We start from the raw sequence: 12,515 nt of genomic DNA on the forward strand, positions 1-12,515 counted from the left end.
CCAAGACTAAGGGGGTGAGTGGGGATGGCAAAGTGCCCAGGCCTTGCCCCTATCGTGATGATGCATGTGGTCACTGTCCATCACCCTGATGGTCTCCAGGAAGTCCTCCAAGTACTAGCTGTCCTCTTGAGGGATGAGGGGCCTCGGCCCCAGCAGCAGGAACTTGTGGTTGTCTGCATTGAGCTGCCGCTTGTGGATGGCGAACTCTGGACTGAGGCCCTTTGCGGTACTGGGGCCCCAGGGCGGCCAACTGCTGGGTCTCCTGGGAGGAAAGCCGGGTGTACTGCGTCAGTGCAGAGGCCGTCAGCAGCTAGGGGTCCAGCGCTCTGAGCGCTCTCGTTGGTGGTCAGGGCACTTGGCGATGTCCATACGCAGGAGGCCAGGCAGGGTGCCACCTGTGCGTGCACTTACCTAAGAAGGTGCCCGCTTCAGCCTCGTGGGATCCTCTAATGTTCACTTTTGTGGGAGAACCAGTCATTTTTGTGATGGGACAGAAGTGGTGGTAGGTATTGAGACACCTTCCAATATTGCTCTGCCCTGAAAGTCCATGGTGGACTCTACATAAAGTATGTGGAAGACTTGGCAGAACAGGAGCCAGGATCACCAGGCAGCTGGACTCCACAGGCCCCACTCGGCTCTCGGACACGAAGCCTTTCCTGAGGCCTCTGGAACTTTCCACAGACAGACTCGGGCTGAAGAAATGCCGGGGTCCTGGGCTCTTCAGTCCCACCAGGTGCAAGGCATCATACTGGAGGTGGGAGACAGAGACAGTGTCATGGATGGGACCTGAGATGGTGTTCTCCTTGTCCCTCCGGGCCAGCTGGACATTGTAGCTGGACAGGCTGGTCACAGCATCGTGCTTGGAGAGCTGGTGGGCTCTTTGCACCATCAGTGAAGTTCAGGATTTCCTTACTACTTGAGGCAGTCAGGAGTCCTTGTACATATTGTACGTTAACTGACCTCAGCGCTTCACTTCCTTCTCTGGGTACTGGCTCAGCAGTACGTGGGGCTTGGCGCGCTTGGCAGGGACAGCACCACTGTGTCCAGGTCTTTCTGTCACATTCAGCTAGGCTTTCTTTTCTCCACTTTTTCACCTTTTAGGAATACTCATTTAAATGGCAACACAATTCCAGGTTTCTTGATTTTCTTGCCCCCTCTTCCATGTCCCCGCAAGCAGCCGCAGGTCAAAATTGAGTGAGATTAGCATAAATTCTATTCATCAAGTTAATACATTAACCATGTCTCAATTCAGTGTTTTATCCTAGTCATAGAGAGGAGGATTTGGGGCTTTATTATAAGGAGTGCAGTTTTTACAGATCTTATATACAAAAGGCAGTTGATAGCAGTTTGTATGTTTGGTAGTTTATAAAGTTAAAAACTCCACAGTTCAGGAGTTCTGTACCATTTTGTCTTTAATTTTATTTTAAGTATACAGATTTAATCTATTCATGGGCATAATAAAACTAACACACTGAGGCACACAAAAGATTTTTGGTAACAAATTTAAAAGACATTCTTAGATATCAATATTTACTATGATAGATTTTAAATTTTTTCCAGATGTTAAGGAATAATATGTAGAAAAGTTAAAAAAAAAACGATGAATTAATATGTTGCTACTAAACCCGAACTACCAAGTGTCTAAAATCCATTGACAGAAATAGTATTATGTTATACATTTTTATTTTACTTAACAGGATAATATGCATAATTTCCTCTTCCATTGAAGTCCCCCAACAATCAAGTCTAGAAAACTGAGAAAGGATGAGGCACTATTTAAATAAAATAACTCAGATAATTCAAAATTATATCAACATATTATAGTTCCTATTTAAGTTTTTTCCAACATTAATAGAAATACTTTTATCTCATGAAAAAAATTAATTATATTTCCAATTTTTTTCTCTGCTACGTAATTTAGATTCAAATTTTTAATGAAAATTATAAAACTTAAAGATTTTTTCATCTTTAAATAAGACATTACCCAATATTGACAATGAGGTTTAAAATAAAATGGTAAAAATTTTAAATTAAAACTATAATAAATGATTAGCAAGCAGTACATATTTAGTGTTTGAATAGTTCTGTCTAAGAGTTGTTCATTATTACACATTTGTGAGTCATTTCAAATCCTCCGGATTCCAAAACATTTTTGTGGTTTTATTGACATCATTCACCAGGAATTTATAATATAATTTACTGCTTTTATGTATTTCTGTAGTTTTTTCATTATACTCTGATTTTATAATATCAATGAAATTTTCCATCGTGTTATATATATCTATGTCTATGCAGTATTTTATTTAAATGAACAAAATAATTATAATTTTAATGTTGAAGAACTACTTCAATTACTTTAAATAATTTTATAGAAATATGTAATTTCAAAACATTTTTCCAAGTCTACATTTTTGCTTTAGTAACCTCACTATAATTTAAATAATAAATATGTACTTTGATACTATATACATTTATGTGATAAAACTTTTCCTGACAAAATTTTTTTACTCTTTGAATATGTTAATAAAAAGTAAAAATATATCTGAACAGATGCTTATAAAAATAATTCTTAAGGCAGTCTATGAATAAAATATAAATTCAGAGTAGTTTCAATCATACTGTTATACTTTACTTTCAAAATTGGAATGTGGTATATTCATTAATTTGTCTTAGTGATGTAGAGAAGAACATAAAAATACTTTTCAGAGCATGTTTACATATACCATATTGGAAATCAGGGATCATAAACAATATGGAAATTCTCATGGCATTCTGTTTTTGCATTTAAACTCTCCACATGTGTTATTACCTTACAAACAGTCCTATTTCATCTAAATGTTTCACCCTATTTGTTTACTAACCATTTTAAATTGGTTATGGTTAATTTCTTTATTTTCATTTTACCTACTAAAAAAGCAAATAAATACATACAAGAGTTCAAAGGTAATATATCATTTTGGAAACAGTTTCCAAAGAAACCTGTTCTAAGGATCAAACCACTGAATGCTCAACATTGAACATAATGCAGATGGCTAAGCATAATGCAGCTTTTCAAATTTGGAATTCTTCAGTAGTACATGTAAAAGGTGTGTGTATGAGGAAGGGACCAAAAGTAATGAAAAGGCAAAATTTGATACCTGTCCAGAGAATTCAAATTCCTGTAGTCAGTTATTATTACTTTAATTTATTCCTGCTATAAGCCTTGGGCCACATCTAGGACTATCAAGATCTCACATGCATGCTTAAGATTGGTTTAAAACCAATTTGCAATCCTGCTGGCATCTGTTAAAATGTTTCTGCATAGAAGCCCTAAGGTCGGGGGAGTCATACTGGAGTATGTGTAGGATAGAGCTGATTTTCAGCTGGTCTGGGAAAATTCTATCCTTATCTCTGGGGATACTGGAGGTTGGCTTTGACCAAGATAAGCTCTGTGGGATTTATCATGTGTAGTTTAAAGTCTAAAGATCTCTTAGACACTCCTAGGGCTTGGTTTACTGATGGTTTTTACCTGGTGTAGCCTATGAGATATGGCAATGTTTAACTACATTGCCAGACATGTGTAATCCCCCTTCCTTACTTCTGCCTTGAGTGCTCATGAGACCCAGATTCCTTGCACAGATCTTGATGCCTCAACTGATGTTGAAGCCTGGCCCATGTGCATTAAGGATTCTGGGGAGATTGTACCTGAATATATTTCAGACCTCCAAAACTTGCCTGTACTCTCTTTCTATTGCTGTGTCTTATTGATACTTTCACTTTAAATAAAGAGCATTATGTGAGTATGCTTTGGGAAGCCTCGTGAGTCCTTTGAAATATCCAAACTTGGGAAATCTGTGTAGTATTTAATTCAACTTTTCTTGCTCAGGACTAGGGTGAGGCAAGGCAAGAGCCTAGGACCCAAAATTTAAGGAGGCACTCACTTTCAAGAATCTGAGAATACCTCCTTTAATTCTGTACCTCATTTCTTATCCTCGTCCAAGACCTTCTATCTTTATAGTCTCAAGTATCTTTCCAATTAAATACTTAGGATAACTCAGATTTAGACTTCTAGCAACGTGTCTTTATTGTCTTTCCTGCCTTTGTGTTATTACCAAGGTAATCTTTATGAATTTTCAACCACTTCTTCATTTAAATCTATTGATATCATATCTATTGATCCTCTCAACACCACTGCCATTAAAACAATTTTAAACACTCTGTTGAAATAAATAATGCTAAAATTTTAGTGAGAAAAAAATTGTTTAGAACCTGCCTCAATGATTTTGTTAATTCTAGAATCCTTTATTTAATGGCTGAATCTAGGTACTATTCAGCCATTAAATAAAGGAAATCCTGCCATTTGCAACAACATAGATTAACAACATAGGGCATTGTGGTTTTTGTTTCTGATCCAGAAGTTTGATGCTAATGATGGCAATATCTTGCAAAGTCAAAGCCTTCAGAACACTTGGGCAAACTATTCAGTGTAGAATTCTACATATTAGAGAGTAGTTTAAAGCCTTGAACTACAAATAATCCTCTTCAAGGTAAGAGCATTAGCATTAGGTCTATAGCACTTGTTAAAATATGCACGTAATATTTAGTTGATGATTACTGCGTATTAAAATAGAAAATATAATAAACTGTAAGAGTTTATAAAAAATGTCACATATGCAGAGTATTACAGACACTTTCAAGTGAAATATTCTTTGTAACCTCTGTTGTTATCCTTCTTGAGTTAGTCTCTACAAGGATTTATAAACCTAAGAGATTCATTTTAATTGTGATGGCATTTTCCCACCATGAGCTAGTCCATTAAAATCACATTGAATGAGATTGCAGGTAAAGTGTTCAGCTGTTGGTTAATTCTCAAGCCAAGATAAAATCATTTAACTCCACGTGTCCTGCTATGATTTAAAGTAACTATCTCAAACACTAGTCAGTGAAATGTGAAACTGTTAAGTGCTTTCCTTGGAGGCTTGATATCTAGCATAGTAATATATTTTCAATTTAGAAGAACATTCAGAATAAAATTCTAGGAAAGTATTTCCATTTTTTATTTTTAGTAATCTATTTAATTAATTCTTAAAATAATTTAATATTACAGTTACTTCAACCTTTTTTCCCTTAGTAAGAAAGCAAGGATTTTTAAAATTATATCTTTATTTCCTAAATACTAATTTCCTATATAGCCCATCATTTGTCAATGACAAAGTATTTCACATTGATAGAGATTCATTTAAATATATCATGCTTGATACCAATATTCATGATATATAGAATGGTATTCTGATATCGGGATTAGATTATTCTTATCCATGAAGAGTTTTATATCCCCAAAGCACTCATAACACAGATATAAAGTCTAATTGCTAATTAATTGTATATTAATTTTATAAACATGTTGTTATACATTCAATCTTCATTTTTATTATAATGTTTACAGTGCACTGTTACATAAAACACAGAATAAGTATGGAACAATGACATGGGTTTTGGAAGCACTAGCTAATTTTCAAACTTCAATGTATATTTTCTTGGTAAACTTTGTCAAAAATTTTTCCTCCTTGAGCATCAGTTTCTTCATCTAAAATGGGAATACTCCTACCATACAGGAATATTTTAAGATTAGGCTTCCTATTTTGCAAACCATAAGATATTACAGCAACATAAGTGAAACTCATGGAATAAATTACATATAAAAGTAAACAAAAGGAAAAATTATCCTAATAGACAAAATTTATTGAATCCAGTTATATGTGGCTGATGAGCTACATTAATGTTTCAATCTTGATTCATAAACTAAATAAAATGTATATATGAATTTCCACCATGATTTTAGAGATCTGGAAGAAGTGTTGCTAGCACTCTTTCATAAAAAAAGAATAGAACAAACAATTTCATCAACAGATGAATATATAGAGAGATCTAGATACTATTCAGCCATTAAATAAAGGAAATCCTGCCATTTGCAACAACATAGATGAACCTTGAGGATATTATGCTGAATGGAATAAGTCAGAGAAAGACAAACACTGCATAATCTCACTTATATATGGAATCTGAAAAAACAAATTCATAAAACCAGAGATCAAGATGGTGGCTGCCAGAGGTATGGCTTAGGGTAGGATAATGTATGAAAGTGGTCAAAAGGTACAATGTCCAGGTATAAGATAAATAAGTTTGGGGGATGTAGTGTACAACATGATGACTGTAGGTAACAATACTGTACTGTATCTTTGAAAATTGCTAAGAGACTAGACTTTAAAAGTTCTCATCACAGGAATGAACAATTTTAAGTATGTGAAGTGATTGATCGTAACTAAACTTATTGTGGTAATCATTTCACTACATACGCATATATCAAACCATCTTGTTGTACACCTTAAACTTATACAATGTTATAAGTCGACTGTACTTCAGTAAAATAGGATAAAGCAAATTCCAAATACTGATGAAAGAAAAAAAAATTCCTAGTTAAATGGAGAAAAAAACCCGCTTATTTATGGATTTAAAGATTCAATATCACTAATATACTAGTCTTCCCCATTTGATGTATAGAGCCAATGGAATTCCAGTCAAATTCCCACTATATTTTTGGACCTTGAATAGCCTTAACAACTTTTCAAAAAGAAAAATAGGGCTTCCCTGGTGGCCCAGTGGTTAAGAATCCACCTGCCAACGCTGGGGACACGGCTTTGAGCCCTGGTCCGGGAAGATCCCACATGCCACAGAGCAACTAAGCCCACGTGCCACAACTACTGAGCTTGCACTCTAAAGCCTGTGAGCCACAACTACTGAGCCTGCCTGCTGTGACTACCGAAGCCCATGTGCCTAGAGCCCGTGCTCTGCAACAAGAGAAGCCACTGCAATGAGAAGCCCACACACCGCAACAAAGAATAGGCCCTGCTCGCCACAACTAGAGAAAGCCCGTGCACACAAACAAAGACCCAATGCAGCCAAAAATGAATAAGTAAATTTATAAAAAGAAAAAGAAAAAGGAAAGAAAAATAAATATGAAAGACTCAGAGTACCCACTTTCAAATCTTATTATAAAGTTATGGTAATAAAGACTATACACAGGAAGAACTAAGGGATTTTTTTTCCTTTCTTTTTTTTCACAGTGAGAAGCTGGTCGGGATCCTGAAGGTAAAACTCATGGAATTTTGGTGGCCTGCCTAACACTGGGATCCCCAGAGGTCATAACTTTCAAGATACTCCACACTGAGCTGCCAGCAGTTCTTCAATTACAGTTTAAGTCTGCTACTTGTACTGGTGCCAGCAGTGGCTTCTGCTCCAAGTAAGTTGTGATTTTCTGTGATCCTCCATATCTGAGTCTATTCAGGTTTGTGGGCAGCAACTTGCCCTTTGACCTCAATTCTCTGAGTTGTTTTTCAGCTTGTTTAGCATTTTTTATCATGAGGATGGAAGTGCTAACATCCACACTATTTAAATGTCAGAGCAGAAATATAGGCATTTATTTTTTAGAAACAAAATAGTCAAAGAGACTTAAAATTTTCAAATGTTATTCTATGGAAAATATTTTTCAGTGTATCACAAAAGCTAATAATTGAATGAACGCTTCTAACTGATTTGGTGTTATATGTATTAATCACATGTATACCTAAGAAAGCTACACAATGTGGAAAGTGCTGCTTTAGTTTGTTGACTATCTAGAAAATTGAATCTAATTTGCGGATTCATTAAAAAAAATTTTTAAATTATCTATTCTATGCAAGTTCAAAGGGACTGTTGCCATTGCACCAGATTTTTCTTATACATATATACGTAATCCCGAATTTTAGAATCATCTTCAAGTGCTTTACATTTTATCTCTGCCCAGACATCTTTTATTTACCCTCAAGGGATTTTATTTTAGTTTTTAATGTGCAAAGATGGTGTTAAAATGAAATTCTTAGTTAGGAATGAAGTAGAATGTTCCATTCTTCATTGGTAACATATTTCCACCTACCCCAATTTAAAGAAAATCATAATCACATCAGGAGAATAGAAAACAGTTCTGAGATCTTCACAGATACTGAGGGGATTGGCAGTTTTCTGCTAAAGCAGGGCCACCCATACTATTCTGGATATCAGAACTATCAATAGCCATAGCAAGACTGATTGTAGTCTTTGAGCCATAGAATATATTTGGAGAGCTGGCCATTATGAGCTTTAGAGAAAAAGCCATATAGTCAATAATGGTTACATTTAAAATTTTACACACACACACACACACACACACACACACACACACACACACATATTGGTTTAGGAAAATTGAAACAGAGTATTTTGCCTTCTTAATATTTCTATTATCAGCTTCTCTTATTAGTATTGATAGAATCTCTTATTAGTATCTATACCAATAATAATTATGTAATTGTCACATAGAACTTGTTTTACCTACTGTAGCTTCTTGATATTCCAAATTAGACTATGTAATGCCAAACCTTTCTAAAATTCAGAAATGATCAAACCCACTCCCAAGATGCCAAACTAAAATCCAAAATTCTTGGCCGGTCATTCAAGTCTTAATAATCAGATTTCTGGTAACCTTAAGTTTTATTATATAGTGAAACTACAATTCACATACACCATGTACACCCATTCTGAAATACAGGTTCTTCCTTACACCTAACTCAAATTTATTAGACTTTTTTTGTAATAATAAAATTGTGCTGTTTTCTTTATACAGATCTTAAACAATGTTCTTTACTGTTATTTCTAGGTATTTTATAATTGGTGTTGCTGTTGAAATGGGGAATCATTTTCCATTAAATTTTCTGTTTAATGCATAAAGATATTTGCATATATTTATCTAATCTCTGGACACTTTAATAACATTATTTTGGAAGGTTAGGTTGATTTCCTTTTGTTTCATAGGTCAAAAATTATATCTCTATCCCTCTGTAGATAGAGTTTCAGTTTCAAGTCAAGGGAATTTAATCTAATTCAATCTAATAAAAAATTTCAAGAAAAGGAGTTCAACTCTCTCAGTTTTCTAGGTAGACTATGCTCCCTATAGCAATTATATCTATTGAAGAATTTTTTAGAGAGACATTTTCACTTGATGGTTTTCTAAGCCTATTAGTCCAAAATGACATGTATAGAGTAAATAATTTATTTAGAAATCATCTCAGGGGCACAGTGAGGGACTAGGGGAGCGATATAGTCATTCAAGGTTATGATAGTAATTAAGTTACCACATTGGAAAAATAGGGTTTTATCCCACTAGTGACCCTTGGAGAGACTTATAAAATTCACCTCAGAATTATCCCACCTAAAGTCAAAAAAGTTGTGGTATTTACCCATCACCTCCTTCCTTCATTATTTGAGGGCTTCTCCTGGGATTGTCAGCTCTCAGGCGCTTATAGACCATAAATTTTCACTGTCAGATATGCTTTTAGTTGGATACATACCAGTACTTGGAATAGGAAACCATCAGTAATTATGTTTTGCTACATTTCACTTCTTGCAAAATTCAGATCCACTCTCTTTACTTACTGATTCACTGATACTTGTAGCCAGTTGCAGTTTAAAAAAGAGGATAATTGAAGAAACCGTTGAGAAGTTAGTTTCCTGTATGCAGTTCATCCTGTGGCCATAGTTTATATATATCATCTCTCTTCTACCTCTCATTCTAGATTTCCTATAACCTCAGTCAGTACTTCTGCTAATAAGTAGTTTGCCCAGTAAGATGACCCTGACTTCTTTCTCCAAGGTAACTGTGCTGTTGCCAGTTCCTGGTGCTTATAATTTTCTCTTTGTGGTTATCTCCATAAATGGAAGCATGCACAAGCACACCAGTAAATCTCCAGAAATGCAGCCATATTCTTCCTTCTCCTGATTTAATAGCAACAGCTCTATTTCATCATGAAAATCAGAGTCAATTACCTCTATCAAAGTAGGAATAACTTGTCTGCCTTCAGATTTTTGGTGCAAACTGTCCAAAGTAACCAGGTTGAACCCTTACTGTATTCCCAAGTAGAAAAGCCTGTCTCCAACAAATCAAAGCCCCAAGCAATTAAAACCTAGGAATTAAGTCAAAAATAAAATTTTAACACAGTCTAAAATAGTGGGGATAAATTCCCCAATGTGTCACTGAGAGGGGCTGTTATAATTTCCATTCCTAGGTTCCAGACCAATAATGTTGAAAAAGTATATTTAGTTCACACCAATATATTGAACTAACTTAGCCATTAAATGGACCTAGAATTTTTCCTTCTTTGATATCTGGTCTTAGGGAACTACCTGTAAAGTGTGAGGGATAAATATCAATGCAACAGATTTAGATGACATGTGAGTCTAGGACACCTATTTATGTAATATACTTTGTCCTTTCTAATTGCCTGAGCTATACCTCAAACACTCTCTTTCCATTGTATGATGAATTGGTATTAAGTCTACTCAAACTTATTATTTGGTATTTCAGAAAATATGCATTTCATTGTGGGCATCTTCATGTCCTCTAGTCACCGAAAGACTCAAGGCTAATGTCAAGGGCTTATGAGTCTATGATAGATCCAAGAACTGAATTGAAGAATAATTCTCAGTTGCACAAATCATGACACTGCTTGAGAATCCCAGAAGTCTGTGCTATAAATATCCACATGGTACCCTGATTCTGTAGATGTTTTTCTAGCATCATGGCATCTACAAAACCATATGGTTTAAGTGACAGTACTACTTGGTACCATAATTTGAAATGGATACAGTTTCCTCTCTTGCTATTGACCTACTCAAAGCCCCAAAATTGATTCAGTTTTTGTCAGTATGGATGACATACATGATGTTCTGTACATTGACTACAGGATCTAGCCTTCTTCATACTTTACTGTGGCAGAGAAGGAACATTAATATAGCTCTAAGGCTAGTAAATGTGTGCTGCTGTCTGTCCTAAAGGATTGTAAATGGCTTCTGATTCCCATTCTGGGTTGGGGTTGATAACAACACACCAATAGCCATTTGCCAAGGTTCAGGGTTGTGTGATATGTTTCAGTAAGATACATTCGTTAGAGTAGCTATGATTGTGGCTATCACATGGTTAAAGTTAGAATAGACCACTGTCATCTGCTTTGATCTATTTGCTTTTTCAGGGGAGAAAGTATTGAATTAAGTGGGGGTATGTCAGGGACTATCATCCTTGCATCCTTTAGGTTTGTGAAGTTTTCACTGTACTGTGCCATTTCACTGAGTGTTGCTGTTGGTACTCTATTTTGAGAGGGGTAAGAGGTATTGTGGGTTTCTACTGAGCCTTTTCTACAATAATGGCTCTGAAATCCATAAGTCAAGAAAACAAAATGAGATTCTGAGAGCACTTAACTATATTCATCTTGATCATGCATTCAGAGACCATAGAAATAGCCTAGGTCAACAGACCTACTGGAAAAATTATGAGATGGAGTTGGACTGGAATTTGAATTATCACTCTAAACAGGGGGTGAAGTGATGAGAAGGGCTCATGACTTTTGGATTTCCTGGTATCAGTTCAGTGTCGGCTTAAAATCTGCATCCAATAGCCCTGTGAAGATCTGAGTATTCAATTTTCCTAGTATTTAGTTACTATAAGAAACAGCTGTCAGCTCCTTTGGAGAAAAATTATTTACCAGTATTGTATATGCTTCCTGTGGGATTATAGGGCCTTTCTTCAAGGTGACCAAGCCTCCCATTAAACCAATGAGCTCTAGGTCTCAGAAGTTGTTTACATCTGAAAACTGGCACAGCCAGAGATCTTTCTGGTATTATATGTCAGGAAATATTTGTATGGGGTCCACATCTGTCTTGCATCCTGAAGCATCATGTTTTCTTCAAATTACCACAGATCCCTGTAGGTCAGGTTGCTGTGGATTATATTCTGTCCTTTCTATCCATCACATTCATTGTACGTACCTCTTACAGTTAAGTGTTGCCAGTTAGTCTGAGCTATTCTGAAATGCTCTCATTCCCACTGATAACAGGGAGCTTAATTTCAGAGCAGCATAAGATACATCAACCCTGGTCCAGTGATTCTGAGGAAAAAGAGATAAAGACAAAGAGAGACACAGAGAGAGACCCAGAGAGAGAGAGAAGGAAGGGAGAGACTGAGATTTTAAGGAATTGTCCCACACATTTACAGAGACTTGGAAAGTTCAAAATCTGCATGGTGAGTTGGTGAGTTGTAGACCCAGAGAAGAGCTGCAGTTCGAGTCCAAAGGCAATCTTCCAGCAAAATTCCCTCTTTTTCCAGAAACGGCATCTTTTTCTATTAAGGCCTTTGACTGAGTGGACAAGGCCATTTTGATTTGAGTGTTCATTTCATCTAAAAATTACCTTCACAGAAACGTCTAGAATAATGTTTGACCACATATCTGGGTGTCATAACATAGCCAAGTTAACACATGGAATGAGATGAACAATCACAGTTGATAAAAGCATGAATTCTGAACCCATATTTTTTCTGGGTTCATAATCCATTTAGTTTTTGCACTATATGACTATAGACAACCTACTTCATTTTCCTGTAATTCAAATGCTGTCATATAGCTGTCACACTG

The 12,515-nt window shown here is 35.8% G+C and overlaps 1 pseudogene; it reads right to left on the bottom strand.

Moving 5' to 3' along the window:
• Nucleotides 1–346: 346 nt before the first annotated feature.
• Nucleotides 347–12,217, bottom strand: LOC137204891 (cerebral cavernous malformations 2 protein pseudogene; annotated as a pseudogene).
• Between the last annotated feature and the right edge of the window lie 298 nt (nucleotides 12,218–12,515).

The sequence above is a fragment of the Pseudorca crassidens genome, chromosome 13 (genome assembly GCF_039906515.1).
Source record: "Pseudorca crassidens isolate mPseCra1 chromosome 13, mPseCra1.hap1, whole genome shotgun sequence".
Taxonomy (NCBI): Eukaryota; Metazoa; Chordata; class Mammalia; order Artiodactyla; family Delphinidae; genus Pseudorca; species Pseudorca crassidens.